The 21,300-nt window shown below is 31.4% G+C and overlaps 1 protein-coding gene and 1 pseudogene across 1 annotated transcript in view; both read right to left on the reverse strand.

Moving 5' to 3' along the window:
- Positions 1-21,300, reverse strand: part of MGAT4C (MGAT4 family member C) — a 629,597-nt gene that overhangs the window by 103,287 nt on the left and 505,010 nt on the right. The window lies entirely within an intron of this gene.
- On the reverse strand, positions 7,930-8,048 carry LOC120607515 (uncharacterized; annotated as a pseudogene).

Genomic DNA, 21,300 nt, shown 5'->3' on the forward strand with positions numbered 1-21,300 from the left:
GTTCACATATAAAACAATGACTGTTCTTGACCAGCTGCCTTTTCCTGCAGGTCCAATCAACCAAGTGCTGAAGTTTCCTTGTATTGTGAGTAATAAATGGCATTTCTCACACTTCTGGTCCTCCGGTGGTCTTCTGGAATATCCAAACCCAGGTGCAAGTTCCAGGCCAGGGGCACCTGCATTACATATCTCAACTCACATTCCATATACAAAGTGATCACAATGTGGAAGAAAATCAACCACAGAATTGTTAGCATAAGAATCTGCTTTAAAACACTAGGTATGAGGAGGCTCCCAAGGAGCATTCAAACTTGGGGGAGCAGGGTTGAAAGTTTTATTGTGCTAGTTTCAGGAATAGACGAACATTTCACATGGATTAGCAGACACTGGACAATCTAGTTTGTATCAAGATGAGTAGAGAGAAACAGACAGAAGCTAATGTTATGTGCAAGAGGATGTGGGCAGGAATAGCTGAAAGATCAAGTATATACACAGACTACACTGGAAAATTCTCAGTCCTTCAGAGTCTCTCACAACCTTCTTTTCCTAATTCCTATGACTTTTCTTCATCTCGTTTGCTTCACCCTAAAACAGTGGTCCCCAACCTTTTGGGCACCAAGGACCGTTGCTCCTATGAGAATCTAATGCCTGATGATCTGAGGCGGAGCTGAGGTGGCGATGCTAGCACTGGGGAGTGGCTGCAAATACAGATGAAGCTTTGCTCACTTGTCTGCTGCTCATCTCCTGCCTTGCGGCCGGGTTCCTAACAGGCCATGGACTGGTACGGGTCTGTAGTCCTGGGGTTGTGGGCCCCTGCCCTAGATAATATAATTCATTATTCTAATAACCATCAAAAATGGTCTTTATATACTCTGACACTTCTATGATCTATTTTATAATACTTTGCTAATTTAGTAATTGCAAAATATTACAAAAAGCTATAAAAGTTATAAGTAAACTAGTAAAATATTAATTTATCCATCAGCTAGTTTAAGAAATCTCTTATGTGTTTTTCCTGGATCCTATTGGATTTTATCTTCGCTCAGATGTGATCATTAACCTGACTTTTACTTTTAACATTTATTCCCTTATTGTCTGTATCTCTAAAACACATTGTTTTTTTTTTCTTGTGTATAAAGTGTTTAACTATAAAATAACACTGTAAGTATTCTTCTATGACTTGCATTTTCCACTCAAAATTATATTCCTGACATCCATGTATGTTATATAAAACTGTTGTTTTTAACATTTTGATTGCTGTATAATATCCCATTGTACATAAATATAATACAATTTATTTATTCATCTTAATGTTGGCAGATTTGGGGGATTGTCTCTATATAAAAATTAATAACATTTATGAAAAGTCATTTCAATGAACATTTCTATATATTTCTTCCAATGTATGCATGTGAGGGTTTCTTTGAACACTTAAGAGTAGAAAGACTAGGTCTTTAAGGACATAGTCTTCAGAATGTCAAATAATTTTTCAAAGCATTTGTACCAGTTTTATATCCATACAGTAGCAGATGAGAAATTCAGCTGCTCTACATTTTCTTCAAGAATTGATAGTTTAGTCTAATCCATTCCTCATCCAGCAGCTACTATATTCTTTTACAAATGTAAATCTGATTAAGTCACTCAAACCCTGCTTAAAATCCTTTAATGGTATCTCATTGATCCTAGTATAAATTTCAAAAGTTTAGCATTGTCAAAAAGTTCTTTTAGTTCTGACTTCTCCATCATTCAATATTTTATAACATTCTTCTTGCTTTCTGTCTCCATACTGGCCTTTGTTTTCTCTTTTTTGCTCCAAGGCCTTCATACATGATAAACTGCTTTTTTCTACCTCTTTCTCTGATTACCTCTGCTCCTTTTAGTCTCCGGTTAAATGCCACTACCTCAAGGAAGCATTTCTTGACTCTTTAGCATTTAATAGGTTCTCATTAACTGCCAGAATTGTACATAGTTTTCTAAAACAACATTTAAAATCACAGAAATAATTAACAAATGATGCCTGTGCCTTTAAGTGTGCTCACTATTAATCTTCATATACAGAGGAGGTCAATAACAGTTTCTGGTCTGTGTTGTTCACAAATTTATTTTGTACTAGCAACTTCTTGACTAATAGTTAATGCTCATCAAATGTGTTGAATGGGAATGACTAATTCCTATACACACACACACACGTGCATACATTATACTTTATATTCATTTTTCATTTCAGAAGTGGTATATTATTATCTAACGAATATTCATGTCCTCTCTACATTCCTAATTCCCCCAACTTCTAACTGAAAGATATAGTTTTCTGTGCCATTGATACTTATGTTAGTCATTACCTGCTTTGACCAATGAAATGTGGAAAGTCTGAAGAAAGCAGAAATGTTATGTTTGTTCTTTTAGGCGCACCATCTTGCCTTCCACTATTACCATAAGAGTATGCTCTAGCTATCCTGCTAATCCCTTAAGAATAAGGGAGTCACATGAGGCCAAAATGGGGCCAGTGTAGATCAGGCAAATTTCATCTGATCCAGATTGAGATATAAGTGTTTCTTTTTATAAGCCACTGAGATTTGGTGGTTAATTGTAGGCAGCAAAAGTTAATAGACACACTAGATACGTTTTAAAAAGAGATGCAATTCTTAAGAAAACAATGGATTTTTCTCTAGTGATGATTAATAAAATAAAATAAATCTAAGTTTAAAAATAAATAGCTGCTCAAACCACTTTTTTCCAAAATAACTTGAGACTCAAACATAAATTTAAACATTGGAATATTTGAGTGGAGGACTTCTTGATTTTAAACTCTTCTTATAATCCTTTTATTACATAAATCCTTTCATGCATATAGGCATAAAACAATAAGGACAATTGTCAGTATGAGATATAACCGATAATTTTCTTAACATTTTAATGGCCAGCTTTAAACAGACAATTTTCCATTAGCTGCACAGAAAGGGCTTTCTAATCTTTTTTTGGAATGACTTCTACTTTTCAAAGGTGAAATACTCTTAACCGATTACTATCTAAACCTAATGTTCAAGTTTAGCTTTTTAGTCACAAAGGAAAAAAAGCCATTTAAGTTTCATAGGTAGTGAATATATCATAACTAAAAGCATATAATTTAAGTCATGCAGATAACATAATTCAAATGTAAGATATACTTGCTACATCTATTCTTGGTTAAATTAGCTTCCACAACTCGAAGATATCTCTAAACTCCTAGGCCAAGGAGAATGAGACTAGAAAAAGGAGTCTTTCTATTTTACCATAATAGAAGGTTGATGCCAGAATTTGCCTCCTTTATTTAGAATGAGCATTCATTTCTTACAGGGTGGTGGTCTTATGGTAGGACCCAAACGACATCCACATGCAGAAGCAGGGACTCTAAGGGAACCTCACTAGCCTTTCCCCTGACTATAGTCAATCCTACTAGGACAAGCTTCCGACTGAAATCAGGCTGATTATCTCTCTGAAAAATGAGGATGGAATTTAGAGTTAGATAATTAGATTTACTGTATATGCTTAGAAGTCAAGTGATATAAAAATGAGCACTTTATGGTAACCATGTAGATTCTGAAGACAGAAAGAGAGGCCATGCACAGAAAAGGAAATCAAGCCAACATAGCAGACATGCAGAGATTGAAGATGGAGCTTCCTGTCTGGGTTTCAATGAGCTTTTCAGTTCTTTTTTCTCCTTTGCCACAAGACCTATGTACACATATTTCTTTTCATGTAACTAAAGGTAGAAAAGACTCAGATACTAGGTTGCCAATTTTTCCATCAGCCTTAACTGTAAGCAAATGAGATATCAAAATCTAACATTTGTAATCTCAACAACCAGCTCCTAAGAAATGCCTCTTTATATTCCAATTCTGCTTTCTCTTACTCCCAAATGAAATTTCCTGTGCAAAATCTAACTTTTCTCATGTGAATGTACAAAGGAAATTGTATATGTATTGATGGTTATAACTATGCTGGTGGAGATGGATAAAGGCATTGTTGTACATTCTAATTTTGTAAAGAGGAGAGGTTATTGAGACAAGTTTTTTTTTCTTTTTTATAACCAAAGGATATTTCTATGGACTGAAATATGCCCTTCCTCCCCCAAGCGAATTCATATGTTGATGCCTTAACCCCAATGTGAGTATATTTGAGCTAGGACTTATCAGAAGGTAATTAACATAGGACCTATTAGGAGGTCCAGGGCAGGATACTAATTCAATAAGATTAGTGTCCTTATAAAAAGAAGTACTAGACAGCTCTCTCCCTCTCCATGAACCCACAGAGGAAAGGACATGTAAGGACACAGGAAGGAAGGCAACATCTACAATTCAGGTAGAAAGCTCTTTTACCAGAAACCAAATTTGCTATCCTTTTTTATCATGGACTTTGTGAGAAAATAATTTTTTGTTGTTTAAGTCATCCATTTTATGGTATTTTGTTATGGCAGCCCAATCTTACTAATACATCTATTTAACAAATCCTATAAATGAAGGGGGCTTATTTCTATTTGTGAGTCCCAAAATTTACAAGGAAGCTGAATAGCAGAGCAATTTGTAAGTCGCTACAGTTAATGGAACATCTCCATCGGAGTATATACCTTCCATAAAATGCACACTGCTTCTATAGTACGCTGAAGGGTGACATTTTTCTTGGATAAAATCAATTTACATTTAATATATTACTACTCAAAATTATGTTTGCCTTTCTAACAAAAAAAATACTGTCATGCAGAAAGAGGAAACTCATAAACAACAAACTATAACACTGTAATGAATACTCTAATAGGGATATAAATAACTTGCTATACAAGAACAGAAAAACAATTATTAGAAATAAAGGAATACTTTATACTTAGAGGTGTATTTTCTTTTGGAAAAACTTAACCTCTCTCACCTAAAAAAAAAAAAAAAGATCATTGGCATTTAAATCCTTTGTTATTAATATATTTTTATTTTATTGTATTATATTACTATTAATTTGCTAGAGAGAAGAACCAAAGAACAAATCAAAATACTCTGATTAAAAAAAAAAAGATATCTGATAAACTGGGTAGAAGAAAAAGAAGAAGCAGAACTTGTCTTTATCAGAAATTTTAATTACTAAAAATACTATCATATCAGATTGTAAGTATAGCCTAACACTTAAGGGCAGCAGAAACTAATGTGAGGTAGATGGAGAAATTAAAATAAAAAAAAAAAAGATGATAGATTAAGAATCTCATTGTGATAGTAAGTGATTTATGTGGCTTTCTCCCATGGTGGCTTTTTTTAAGATGGAAACCATATCGACTTCTCTTATGTGATCTTAGCTCCTAGAATAGTGCCTGACACATAATATATGTTCAACAAATTCCTGTGGCAAAAATAATGGGTATGATAAAGTTCAACTGTGGGGTTTGTTGAAGAGGAAGCAACTAAAAGAACACTGGACATCAAAGTGAGACTGTTAGAGCAAATGAGAGCTTTTATGTATTTCAGACTTTTTACATAATATCAGATGTCCTGGTCCATGTTATGCCTTATAACTCATATTTTTCCTTTCAGCTTTATATAGCCACTATAGGTCATGTTAATAAATGCTCTTCTATTTCAGCAAGTGGACTGTTTCTACTACCAGGAAAGCTATATGCAGTGAAAATGCTCATAGCTTCCTCTAATTGAAAATATACTGCTGGTTATACCCTCAAGTACAAGTATTATATCTACTTATTCTATGATGCTAAGAATCATGACACTATTATTAAAATAGAGACAAAATATTCTTCAGGTTAGAAAAAATTGGTGTGTGTGTGACCAAGGAGATTATGCATTACATTTCATCACAGTTGTCACTCTTGTGATATACTGTAGAGCACTAAAAGCTATTGTTCCCATGAATTATAACCCAATACCTTCACTCTAAAGATTCATTTTATCAGGAATCTCAGTATTATACATCACCACTGTAATGTGTAACATATTTTTAGTGACATATCTTTATGGTATGTTACAGGCTAAAGTAGAGTAATTATCATTATAGGAAAGTTTTACAAGAGATTTTATGTTCTAATTCTTATGTTAAAGTTATTTAAGTTTTTTTTTTTTTCTGGAACAAAAATGTTAAAAATACTCATAGGTTATATTGTAAAATCAATCGTTAATAATTTTAAATTATTTTCAATTTTTAGGAGGTTCTTTTATGAGAAAAAAATATTTCATCAATAAGTCAGTAAAAACTGTCAATGTGTGCTCATTTTACATATTTCAGCTTATGCCAAGTGTCTGTTTTGCAGGAAAACAAAATAAAGACAAATATTAAAGACTCAATTTTGCTGCACTAAAGTAAATCATAAGTAACTGCAGAAACAGAAAGCTATTTAAATGCAAAAATCTTGCTAAATTTTCTGTAAGGCCATACAACATTTAAATGGTGTCTAAATATTTTAAACATAATAAAGAATAGATCTCAATAACTTATATGACCATCTACCTCTAGCTTCTGAGTTAAATTCTGGCCTGGCTAGCCATTAGTAAATAATTAGAAGTGACATGAGACATCCAACATTCAACACAGACTTGCTTTTTCCAGCTTAAGAGCCTAGTTACTTTATGCAAATTGGTAGAAGACCATTATTATGCAGCCTTGGCAATCAGTGTTTAATTTGTTGATAGCCTTGACAGTTGTGGCCAGAGTATAATTGGCATGGGTCCTGGTGCAAAATAAATAAATAAATAAATTGGGTTGTGCACAAAACTAAACAACATAATTACCAACAATTAGGCATTAATTACGAGGTAGCAGATTCTCAAACCCTTCTGAATTTGGCCAAAGCTAGACCTAATTATATTTTAATGCTGTAAAAACATTCATGTTCCTGAAATGATCAGTTGTGCAGAAGGTGCTTCCAGTAGAATTCACGTTTCATAATGGATTATATTATAATGGATATTAAATATGTTTCTACGGAGAGATAATCTAATAATCACAGAAAAATTGGTGAGGTGGGATTTATGCTAACTTAGTTGTAATTTATCTACTTTATTTTATCTGATCACTTGTTAAAATGCTGATATACAAAGAAATGAAAATTATTTTAGGAGTATATGAAACAAAGTCCACTGATGCTTATGTTAAGAAGAGAGGAATAGGAAAAGATGCTTGGGGAAAAAATATAGCTTCACTAAGTAACTTCCACCATATAAAAGAAATCCTGTCCAATAATAGACCCTGAGGAGCATTGCCACAGCACACTGCCAGCCATAGTCTTGATAATGGTTTTGTACTACCAGGTGGGGCATGAAAAAGTATTTATGTGAAAAATATTTTAGCACATAAAGTATTTCATTGTAATTATTAATGAAAACAAAATCATGGCAGCCCTTTGGGACATGAGAAATATTTTACATTCTTTCTGATTAGGAACATAGATGAAGAATGTCATCAAATTTCAGCAGCTTAGCAATATCTGCATAAACATTTTCTTTCTCTATTTCCTATGATCTTAATACTTGAAGTTGTGGTCTATGAGTTCTCTTGCCTACCAGTCTTAATATAATCCATCTATTCTTTTAGGGGTATATTCTAAACTTATGACTGACAGGTTATTCTGAGCAGAAGGTCACACACAAGTAAAATGAACATCCAGTTTTGCTTGGAGGAACCCACCTGTTTTGTTCAATTTTTTCACATAAATGCATATTAATCTGTTCAGTTAGCTAGAGGAATGCACTCTGTTTTCTGAGGAAAATAAGATGCATTCTTTATTTTTACATTAATCTTTCTGATTTCTATATCTCACATTCACTCTTCTGGATTGATAATTAGAAGTTATGTATCTGTCTGTTTGTTTCTTTGTTTGTTTTAGGCGTGGCAACCCTAGGTTGACTTCACAGATTACAAGGACCTTGTCAGTTTACAATTCCTTATTTTTTTTATTTTTTACGCATACAGCACCTGGTCTTCCTAGGTGGTCTCCCATCTAAGTACTAACTAGGCCTGAGCCTGCTTAGCTTCCAAGATCAGATGGAATCGGGCTTGTTCAGGGTAGCATGGCCATAGATCTGTCTATTTATTTATTGAAGCTATTTTTTTAAATTATTTTAAGTAGCATCAAAGAACTCACAAGTTGTCTAACTAATGGCCTGTCCTGAATCTTCATCCTAGACAATGCGGCACTGGAAATTACTGAGCAGTTCTTAATTCTTGAAAGCTTCTCTTTCCATGAATTCCACACACTATTTTATTTATTGGTTAAAAATTTGCTTTCTCAATGGTTATCAGCATCATTTAAAGGTCATTATCATTGATTCAGAGTCTTTAAAATTGACAACATCTACCTTACTTAAAACTTTTGTACATGCTAATTTTATTTTCTCCAGATTATATAACATGTACTTTTTCCATTTGCTTGTTTCCATTTGCTTTATCTTTGCTGTTTCCACACCTGGAAATATCTTACTTATCTTAAACACGATCTACTTTGCAAAGTTGTAGTCTTCCCTACCAAACACCACTCAGCCGACAGACTAAACCATTGGCCCATCTAAAAACCTTGTCTTTATAATGCCTAGCAAAAGGTTTGGCATATTGGAAATTATTAATTGTAGGGGTGTGTGTGTGTGTGTTTGTGTGATTTTTACTTATTTGTTTTCAGCTTGAAGTGCATATATGTCTTGGACACAGAAAAAAGTGGGTCTAAATATTAAAGTGTCTGAGACTAAGTGAGGTAAGAAGAAGCAAGATAGCAAAAATAAATTTAAAAAATAAGTTTATATAATACAAATGTTTTTTTATTATTTAGGAAAGTTTCCCCCCCTCAATAGCAAAAGCCTCATCTGAGTGGAGAATCAAAGATGTTTACAGAGAAAATTTGTTTCTCCTCCTTCAAAGTTAGAGAAATTACTAAAGCATGGTAAATCACTAGATGCAAATCATACTGAGTGAAAATTTTCATACTTACGGGCTTCAGCCCCTTGTACAAATAACTTATAATTATACTGAATTAGTGATTTACAAAGAAAATTCTATGAATTATAACCTATAGATAAAATATCACTATTTGGACAATGTAGAAGCACATATAGAAAAATAAAATGGTCTCTCTGAGAAAATATTTGAGAGACAAAACTATGATTAAATCTCAAGCCTCTGGATTTCAGGGCTTTATTTCCAAACAGAATAATTACTGAGTTCCAGTGAGAGCAAAACAAAAGAGACAAAAATATTTGATGAACCAAAACAAAAGAATATAAAACAATGTCAACAAAATCCATTTTGAAGCATTTCATATGGAACTACCAATTTGAAGAGAAAAATAAAGTAAATGACTAATTAAAAGATCTGTTTTTAAAAGACCTCCTGTAAACACTTTTTTTCATATTTAAAAATTATGCTCTTATCAAAATTTCTTGCAACAAATTGTATATGCAGATTAGTGTCTCTGTAACTGTTTAAAATTAGCAGGACTGACCAGTTACATTCCCAGAGAGGATGACTTGGAGCTAATTGATCCTGCCAGAGACTAAGTATAACCACTGTGTTTCAGTTCAGGTTGCCATTATATGTCTGTGCATGTTTTCAGATGCCAATTATTGCACTTCAAAAATCTGCATATTACTAATATCTCTGCAACTGAAGAGGAAGAGGAGAGAGTATTATCTAAACAATATAATTAGAGCAGTATAGGCAATTAACTTTGCTGTTTAGTATGAAGTTGAGAGCACTAAAGACTGAAGTAATAAATATTCACAAACACTTCATCATTATACAGAATTGCAGAACAGCCGCACATTTTTAATACACAATGCAGACAGTCATATTATTAAACTTAATGGCATCTGAGAAATGATGAAAAGCTCACAGCCTTGAGCTTGTAATGAGATAAGCTTGTAGCCTGATCAGCTTGCATACAAATCATCTCATCTGAATAAAATTAATGTTTGATTTTTGTATCTCTCCTCAAGCATTGCTGAGTCCCCCTTTTCATTTTATGAACAATTATAGAAAGGAAAATAAAAGTTTAGCTGTGATATGATATATCAGTAGGAGTGTCTCCAAATACATGGAATTTTAAGTTCTCATTTCTAGTGGTGCGCATAAGATTTTATATATTTTAAAAAAGTAAAGAATGGATTTGTGATGCTAAATACAATGTGAGAAAATTTTTAAAACTTTTAAATTAATATAAAAATGTTTATGTTTAAGTATGTTTTAATATTCTAAAATAACAACAGCATGCTAGTTTTTAATGCTAAAATGATTAATACTCATAGATTTAATTGCATTGTCTTCTGAAAATTCGATATTCCCTCAAATTCTCATTTTAAAATTATATTAAAGGAGATGAATGTGTCATGTGTTCTTTCAAGATAAATCAAAATATGAAAATTATATATTTCATTTTTATTTATGTGATTGAGTTTACATTCAATATTTAAATTCCAAAGTCAGTCATTTCCCTATATGTTTTTCAAATTGAGTTAGTTGTCACAGGTTTTACTTAAAACAGATTGCAATCATTTTAAGGTAAGTCAGTGTCCTCTTCCTTGAACATTTTATACAATGTCTACTTACATGTAGCATTTCAAACTATAAAAGAATATAAACCACAAAATCTCAATTTCCATTTCAAACATGTACTGGGAAAGAAAACTACAAAGAAATCATTTAAATTAGATAAAACTCCTTGTGGATATCTTAGACTATAATTCTTGAACAGGGTTTCAGATTATATTACATTTTCTCTATATGTGATTTATAGTTATTCAGCACATCAGTATCAAATTTTATCTCCAAAAACTAAACTATGAAGAACTAACATTATTCTCAAAACTATGGAGATTTAAGCTATAAATTAAAGAGAATATTGAGGGAAAATATTTAGATAATAACTAATTTGATAACTTAACCTTTCTTTCCTGAATCACTCCAGCTTACTAAAAGACATTATTTCATTGTATTCACGTAGACATCTCTTAAGTGACATAATTGAGAATTAAGTGAGTCAAACATAAAGTACATGCAATATGGCCTAGCAAAAAATATATGCTCAATAACTGTTAGCTATTACTTAAGAAGAAGTAACCCTGCACTTCGGCTCCTCCTAGTTCTCTTGTATGCCCACCAAGATTCAATACTGTTAGTTCTCATACATGTTTTTCCAAACTGAACTTTCTCTTTAATTGAAAAATCATAAAATTTGGAAAGAATCTGCAGTCATATTCCAAATAGTACTAACTTCTTCAAAGAAACAAAACCCATAAATCACAGATAATACATAATAGGTATAGCTTAGATAGGAAATTATCAGAGGTCCCTAATATAACTTTCGGGCTCAATAATTCTCTAGAAGGGCTCATAGATTCACAAAAAGCTATTATACTCATAGTTAAGGTTTGTTACTGAGAAAAGATACAAATTAAAAATTAACAAAGAGAAAAGTTACATCAGATGAAGCCCACCCTAGTATTGGTATCCAGAGTTTTTATTGAAGGTCATTAATACAGGCTCCAGTCTCCTTCAGAGCAAAAATAGGCATTCACCATAAATCATATTGTTAGCTTATACTTGTCTGTTGATACTGGTACACATGGCCTAAGACATCAGACTTACAAAAACAGGCATTCACTTCAAATAGAGTGGCCCAAAGCCTTAAACATGTAAAAATATTCTTAGCAAGTAGAATATCTCAAAGGCTCAAAGTTATCTCCCAGCTAAAGATCAGTACTGAAGATAGACCCTTCTTTGAAATTAGTTAACTTGTTTCTGCCTTGAAATCTAAAATGAAATTCAAATCAGTTGATCAACAAACTCAGAGAAAAAAAAGTGTCTCAGCACCATATGAAAAGATTGGTGACTGAAAACATCTGTGTACTTTATTAAAATAAAATCTTGCTACATAATTATAACTCTTAAAAATAATATCCCATTTGAAATTACTTTTCTGATTAACTGACCAATTTACCTAATTTAGGTGCTCATTCAATATTAGGCATGACTGATACCTGTAGCTTTAGTCTTGGTTTATGCTTTCATGCTCTGGTCCCTTAAGTGAAGCTTCACCTTGTTCCTGCCACTAAGCCTGTTCTATATCCTTGTTTTCCTCAATTTCCTCAATTCAAATTCTAGGCCCTAAGCCCAGACCACACCCAATCTCATCTTCAAGCTCTGTTACCTGAATAACAAGATCCATCCTACTTTCTCAGGCTCACACCTACCACCAGGTTCATACTCGCCAGCACACTGACCTTCTGCTGAGAGTCCCTGAGACTGCCTGCTAGAACTGCCACTCTAACTTAAGCCTTTCGATCTCCTGCCATGTTAGATGAGTCTTTTTTCAATTCTCTGAAGTTCTCCTTGGAGCATTTGCCCTACAATGATAAATAAATACTGTTTTCCAGTCTTTATATGGGTTCCTTTTCTCACATGGTAAATCTCACAGGCTACTCTGTTCAGAGAGAAATGTACCTCTTATTCACACAACATGCATCCAACAAGTATATAGGGATTTAGTGAGTGGCCATTAAATATCAGGCACTGTTCCAGGGCCAGCAAATATGTGACTATGTAGTTTAAGCAATTAATTGTCTAAACTGACATCTGTATTTGCATTAACATATACATCCTTATGTAGTCCTAGTCTTTTCCTAAAATAAACAAACAAAAATAGATCAGTATGTAGAACTGACTTTCAAATTAACACCTCCTTCTCTTTTTCCTTTCATATTCTCCCTGGGATCTTTTAGTGCTTTGTTAATATGTTCAGTTCTGTTCAGATCACTTTTCAATTCCACTAAGAATATTGTTCCTGAAAGTGTAAACTGTTATATTTTCCACTCCATGGATTCTAATCTTCACCATTGATCATAAAACTAATACTCTTTGCCCCCGCATGCTCCTAAATATGGTGGAGAATGCCATAGGGTCATAGCCTCTCTCATATTAAAAACAAAGAATAAAAAAATTAGAGGGCGTGTACTTGTTGAATTTACAGATGTTTGGGTTGCTCTCTCTCAACACAAACATCTGTAAATTCAACAAGTATACACCCTCTAATTCTTCTGCTTCTAGAGGAAATGTTTTGAATTCACTAATATTTAGACCATTAGGGGAAAAAAAATCTACCTTCAAATTACTATATCAGCACACACTAGACAAATACAACAAATAAAACATTTAATAAATTGTCCATGAGGTGAATCATGGAAATATAACCCTAAAAACCACAAAACAGACAGTAGAATGTCTGTTTCAACACTGAATTCTCTGAAGACTTAGTTTGCATTCCATCTCACATGTTCAGTTATAAGTCACAAAGAGTTTCTAAAGAGTCAAAACACTCTACATTCTCTGTTCTTATTGTGAACATAAACTTTATAGAACAGATTCTAATGTTGTAGAAAAAGACATTTTAATACCATTATTAAAGCATGTTGAAAAGAAAAAAGGCAAGTTATAGGGATTTATAATTATATAACATATATTACATTAAGAACCATGATAAAGCAGTATTTATTTGATGTTGAATAGTCTTTCAGTAAATTTCTAATTCTGTTATCACAAATTATAACTGAGAAAATGACCTATTAATTCTGACAATATATTTAAATTTTATTATGTACTCAGAAAAACTCGATGAGCTTCTGATATCTTTATTTTTTTATTAGGTAAATTATGGATTAGAAAGCTTGAGTAGCTTTCCCAGAGTCTCAGAACTAAAAATATTAGAATGCAAATGTAACCCTGGTCAGTCTGACTCAAAATTTCATGTTTTTTTCCACAAGAGTAAGATAATTTTCCAGATAAAATAGCTTAATTTGTTATGGAGCTAACAGGCAATTCAGTCAATCTCCCTTCTCTTTATTCCCATCCCCCTCCTGGTGTGTGTGATTGCTGTAATTTAGGCTTTGCATACTGTAAAACTATCTCCTAACCTATATTTTACTCAAAGGAGTTACTGCAAAATTGGTAAGTACAGACCATGTAGAAAATGCAAATATTCACATAGTATGAGACATTTTGGAATAGACAAAATATAAAAAAACAAGTTTGCATATATTACAAGATTTGTAACATGTATAATTATAAATCGTATAGCTGAAATAGTATTCATGAACTAAGTAAATTATTAAATTTCTCTCTTTTTAACTATAACTTTCCATTATATAATAATAATGACCATTGGTTAATACTAAATTTAAAGTTACAATCAACAGCCTTCTTGTTCACCACACTGTTTAATATCCATGTCCTTGTTATGCAGGTAGACAAAAATAGATTTTTTTAGATATTTAAGAAAATAATAAATTCACTTATATGACTTTAATAATTCAGTGACAAAGAATAGTAACTAAAAAAATACATTGTTTTTCTTCATTATTTTATCACGTTTTCTTAAACGTGATAAAAAAATGATAATGAACACATCATATTGCCTATTATTTTATGGTAAATGCATACCGAATGGACAGAATACCAAAACCTCTCTGTACCAAAGGACTAAACATTTTATTCCTTTAATAGTATTTCCATTTTTGGATTAGTTCACAAAGCAAACAGTTTAATTGAAGCTTCACAATGTTTTTAACTATGTCATAGAATTCTTTCTTTATTATTACTCCTCAAAATATTTGTTTTCTTAAGCTGGTACATTATCTGACTCACTTTTAGCATTTTAGAATTGTATTGTTAAGTGCTATAAAATCTCCTATGGGATTTTGATTCAAATCAAATGAAAACTATGATACAGCTCAGGAATATTTAATACTTTAAAAACAGTTCCATTTTCTAAACTTATTTTGCTACCTAAAATACTATAATTATAAAATGTAATGATAAGTTATATCCATTATTTAATTAATACAATAGATAGCTACTTCACCTATTTTTCTAAGTGTCTGATACTGCAATATAGAAAGAAGTTTATTAGCCTTAGTGGCGTTGTTCTTGGCCTCATTATATCAGGATTTGAAACAACTAAGCTAAGTGTTTATTAGTAAATTTAAAAATTAGATATTATTTAAATTGTACACTTAAATCTGAAGATGCAGTATTCATGCAAGGAAAAATAATATGCTTAAGAACCTGTATTCTGCTTTGCTGTCTGCAACTTTCTCATTTTTATTACCTTCGTACCACAGCCAAAATTATCTAAATGTATTGAAGGTTGAGAAGCAAGGGAACATAGACATAGAATTACAGTCAACTATAATGGATTAGGTGCTCAGCTGAGGATAAGTATAGCTTTTGACAGGCTGCAAACCATTTACAAAATTATTAAAGTAATAAAATGCTTAAATCCCAAACTATTACATATTCCAAACATGATATAATATTTTCAAGGGTGAATTTTACTTTTGAAGTATATAAAAAACCAAAAACACAGAAAAAAAACCCTCTATACTTGAAATAAAATTTGACTAAGTAGCCTTAAACTACTGTTAGGTCCTTAATAAACATGGTATAACAATATTTAGAAATCTAAGTCACACCTTCCCATCCTTCCAGAGTATATAGCAATATGTTTCATAGAATATGAGAAAATGATTCAAAATAATAAATAAATCAAAATAACTGAAATATTTAAAAAGAATAATACAGAAAAAGGAACAATTTCTTATATTAAAATATAAAATAAAAACCAGGTAACTTAAAATATTAAATATATCTTTGGCAAATGTATATAATTAATAAACAATCAATTTCACTTCATTTTCCTATTTTGAGTTAAAATTATATATTTTATGTTTTGGTACATTATCTCATTTACATTAGTCTTTATAGCAATCCTGTTTATGAATTTACATGAAGTGCTTAAAGTGACATTTCTAGAAAGACATAAATCCACAAACTGAAACTAGCGCTTTTTTCTAATAACAAAACCTATACTCTTAATAATTACTCTATGGCAAGTTTGGGGTTGAAAAATACATTTCCATTAAAGTATATAAAATTGGAATTATAAAATATGATAACCAGTACAATAATACAATAATCATAATGATTATATCCATATAAAATTGAACATTTTTTGAGGTAAGGGATCATGTCTTATTTTTGAGTTTACAGTGTTTATCACAAATATTTTGAGAATCACTGATATAGATGGTGGTTAATAATTATTTACTGAATTAGTTAACACAATAAAACCTCATTGATCAGAACTAGCTAAAAAAAGCTAAATCCGAATTAGTGAATATTCAGAATTCAATATTATCATTTTAAGGGTAAAGGAGTTCAAATAATATGGTGATGAAAGGAGCTACTTAGGGTAATGAACACAGAATGCAGTATACAGATGATGTGTTATAGAACTGTACACTTGAAACCTAGATAATAGTATTAACCAGTGTCATCCCAATACATTTAATTTTTAAAAATCTAAAAAAATATGAATGACTTCTTCAATTGAAAGATGTTTGGGGAGTCTAAATGATCATCCCTAGTCAAACAGAGCCATATGGAGGCTATACAACATTTTGGTATGTTCAGAGAAATGCAAGAGGTTTGGTCAGAAATGTTCCATGTGAATTTACTTCCAATCAATATCACATGGTTTAGAAGTGAAGAGATGGTACATTTTTTATTGTCCTGTTATAGAACCCAGAAGAGGTAGAATCATTATTTGCTTGGCTAGAGAATTCCTGTGTGATGAGTTTTTTGAACAGTGGTGACTGTCATCACATTTTGCCTAGGTTTGAGGGGTTTTCTACAATGAGGTCTTTCAATGCTGAAACTGTGACAGTCCTGAGAAAACCAGGATGATGGCTCATGCTACAAGAATCCTCAAAAGAAGAGCTAGACTATAATACTGGTGTCTTTACGGGGTCACTAAAAATGTCCTTTAAACCCCAAATCATGCCCTTTAAATCTTGATGATTTTAGGAAATCTTCTATTTGAGATTCTGCCCTATGTTAAAATTTGGATTTCCTGGGAAAGCCACTGTTTGGATGCCAATAATACTTTAATAAATTAACTTTCAATTAATATTTATTTTACTATCTATAACATTTATTATGCATTTATTGTGTCACTGGTTTGTAAACATTGTTTCAATGTCTCATTTAAAAACCTGAGGAAGTAGTCACCGATGTTAATTTTTTTTTTTTTTTTTTTAAGATGAGCAATGTAAAGTCAAAGAATTAAGTCATTTGCCCAAGCTGATAGAGCTACTGAATGATTTAAGCAGAATGTTTACTTAACTGGAGCTTGGAACCATGGACATTCTGTCCTCTGGTGAAAAATCTAAGTACGAGGCATTTTGCTGGATATTTTGAGAATTTCCAAGATGTGTAAGACACTGTTTCTAAGAAGTTTACTACCCTGGGAGTTAAACATAAATAAATAGTTAAGGTATTATCGAAAATTTGCATAACATTTGGTGTACTGGTGTACACAGCCCTTTCACAAACATTAAGTCAATTGACCATCATAATAGCTCATTAAAGCAAGCATATCAAGAGTTCACCTTATTTAACAGATCAAGAAGCTGAGGTTCAGTTAAATTAAATGACTGTTCCCTGGCTATTGATGTTGTAGCTGGAGGTTAGAATCCAAGACTTTGTGCTTATAGGCTGGTCTTTATTTTACTTTACTGTGCTGCTTCGAACATACATTACCAAATAATTACTAAATGGAAATTTCTTTTAGGGTTATGCATTTCAGTAACCTTTGTGATTTACATATCCCAGTGTTATCATGTTTTTGAAACTTCATAATTGTCTATTGGATGAATGATCAGCATTTCTAGAGTATTTCACATCCCTAGAACTTATTTATGTACTCCACATCCAGTAATTATTGAGTACAATTGTTTTTTAAACAAAAAGTTGTAAAAAAAAAAAAACAGGAATTGAGAGTATATTCACAACTTTGTTAGCAAACAGGAATGGCTATCCTAAAAAGCTGTAAAGCTTAGTGTCCAAGAGAAAGACTCTCAAGCCAGGTTGGCATTATAAATCCGCCTCTTTAACTCACTACCTGTGTGACATTGAGGTTACTTATCATAACCTCTGTCTCTCTGCCTCATTTTCCCCTCTTATAAAATAAGAGTAATACCTTACCTACCTCAGAGATTGTTACATGAATTAAATGAGTTGATATGAGTAAGAGCTTAGAAAAGGGAGTGACATTTAGTAAGCATTATATGTCCTAGCTACTATTATTATCATGATATTTATTATTATTATACTTAGAAAGTTTTGATTGAATACAGGCTCAGCCACTTGTTTGATCTTGGGAATATTGTTTTCTATCAGTGAGCTCCATTTCTTCATCTGTAATAACTGATATTTTCAAATTAACATACTAATAATATTATGTTTAACACAATGTAATTGCCCAATAAACTTTAAATATTTTTTGTTTTATTTTATTTAATAAACATTGAGTGACTATAGTATATTAGGCTCTTTGTTAGTCTCTGAGGATAAAAATGTTTTAAAAACAGGTAGGATTCTTTTCTGATGTTTTAATAGGGAATGCAGACATAATAAACTATTTCACAAATATATAATTACATATAATGAATACATACTCAGCCAGAATGCTCAGAACTAATATATGTAACACATAATTCATTATCCACTCATCTTCAATTTATGAAGTTTATTCAATTTTCTGTACTTTTTTTTAAGTTTGCTAAGGACACACCTTAGATTTTCAACTTAGAGCAAAAAAACCACCCCATATTTACTACAGACTATATATTTTTTTAATGAATAGGACTTCACTGAATTTTTTCTTAAATTAGCAGTGATAAAGCAAATGAAAATGAGATCACCTCTAATGATGTTGACAAAGTCCCAGACCCAGGTGCTCTGACTCAATGTATCCTACTTATCTTTTTAATAATTAATATTAACAATTCAATTTATTAAAGTTATTAGAGCCATTGATGACTTTTTCAGGTATAAAATTATGGAGTCATTACATTTTAAAATATAATCATAAAATTATATGCATAGAGGGTCATGCATATACAATTTTAAACATGAAACTGTCACAGAGAAAAATGTTAGCTAGCAAAATCTACATTAATGCAAGCATTAATGTTCTGCAGGAGACTTCCAGTTCAGGCTGGGATAAATTGTGATCATGGTGGTAAATTTCTTAGTATAAGGGAGTGAATAACCTAAACAGGAATTCATATATTTCTTAGAAGAGCTTCCTGTTACTCCTTACCTAATAATGATCTTTATTACTATGAACACTTAGTTTAATTCTGCATCAGCAACTTTCACATTGGGCAACTAAATTTGTTATATGTGAACATTTATATATTCTGAAGATCACTAAACAATATGACTGACTCCCTTATCAATTTACTACATTAGGAAGATATATTTTTAGAAATGCTGATGTGAGTTTTGTAATCATTATCATACTCCAAGCAGTAATGCCTATAATAGAACAATTATTTAAGGATATTCCAATTAGCTACTTTATTTTTATTCAAAATTTTGTTGTTTCTTTTTAAAAATACATGCAACAAATCAGCAGAAATTGGGCACAGTGAGCTTCAGTATTTTACACAATTATGAATATATTGAATTTAATCCAAAAATACATTTTTACTTAGTAATCCAAAATTTGTTTAACCTTTCACAGTACTGTTTTTCTACAGTAGAATATTTTGTTAGTCACTTGATAGTGAAATGTTAATATATAACTTTTTAGCAATATTTTATGCAGATGTAGGGGGACATATATACTAAGATAAATTTTTCTCAAATATAGTCAGCCTGAGAAAAGTCAAAATAAATAAAAAGGGGAAATTTATTAATATTTTTTATTCGGACCCTTCTCCTATTTATGACTTCTCTACATTTTATTTTTGAAGGCTGCATTATGTTTTATGATCTATTACATTGTATGGTCTTTCCCCTTCTTCCACCCTTCCTTGTGTTTTTGCTTGCTTGTACTGTGATATAATTTTTTTTGTTCTCCAATAAACAGAGTTTTCATTGTGTCGCTAGTTAGAGCAATGTTGTCACATTCATATACAAATAAGAAAATAGCCTGTAACATAATATTTAATAACATCTCAAATGCCATAGTCTATGTTTTTTATAGTAAAAATCAAGCTGTTATTCTCATGAAATAACATACACACATGCACACACACGCACACGAATAAACAACTAACAAGTTCATCTTCATTTTGGACATTTCTATATTTTTTGCTTTCATGACTACACTGGATATACCTTGATCTTTATGTACTTTCCTAGTCACTTCTTTTTCATCTTCTTTTTTTCACAAAGTTGTAAAGAATAATTGAGAATCCAGAAGCAGACACATCTGGAAATACATTCTGGTGTTTTTATCTTACCACTTCTGTGAAATGAGTAAGTTACTTAAGTCTTAATTTTGAATCATCTACAAAATTTAGATAATAAGTATTGCCTCCTAATTCATAGTTCATTGGGAGACTAAATGAAATAGTGCAAATGACATTCTTAACAGTACTTAGCAAGAAAGTATCACTAGATATACCTATTATCATTGATTTGTTTCTCTCCTCCCATTGTTAAAATCAAATGTTTCTTAACATTCTGCCTTCCATTTCCATGGCTCAAGTATGCGGCTTTACTTATTGTGAAAGTGTTAGTAATTTTATAACCTAAGCATTCCTGATGAAGTGGTATTAAAATATGCTTTATATACATCTATCTTAGGATGAAAATGCTGTCATTAATTTTAAAAGATTGAGATGTGAGAATTAATTTATTTTAGAAATAAAAAATAAAGAAAACACATTGGTCCTCACCTTTATTTACATATTCTGTAATAAGCTTAGACTTCATATTATTACACTTAATTTAAAAGAATATTAACTTTTGACTACTTGATAATTGAAATGAGCTATATATTAATAATAACTTTTATATTTCTAAAAAATGATTCCAAGTTATATTAGCTGATAAGTACAATTTACTGAATATAGTATAAGTCCCTATAGATAGGAAACTCAGTTATCACTTAAATTATTGTAGATACATTTGGTCTAAACCAAGTAAAGAATGTACAAAAATTTAGATAGAGTATAATTATGTTTTTAAATAAAGACCTCATAAATAAGTAAAATGTGAATTGATAATATATACAAATAGTACTTGGCAGCATATTAAATAATTTTGTGTATAACATGATTGGTTTTAGTTTACAAAGCTAGAAACTAGAAATCAATCAAAACCTTGCTCTTTACCTTATCCTTCTACATCCTCTTGCTCATATCCCAATTTTACACCCCAATTTTCTCTTGTCTGCCTCATTCTCTATATAGCCATGTTTATTACATTATCTCAGAACAC

This window comes from Pteropus medius, unplaced genomic scaffold (genome assembly GCF_902729225.1).
Source record: "Pteropus medius unplaced genomic scaffold, Ma_sr-lr_union100, whole genome shotgun sequence".
Lineage (NCBI taxonomy): Eukaryota > Metazoa > Chordata > Mammalia > Chiroptera > Pteropodidae > Pteropus > Pteropus medius.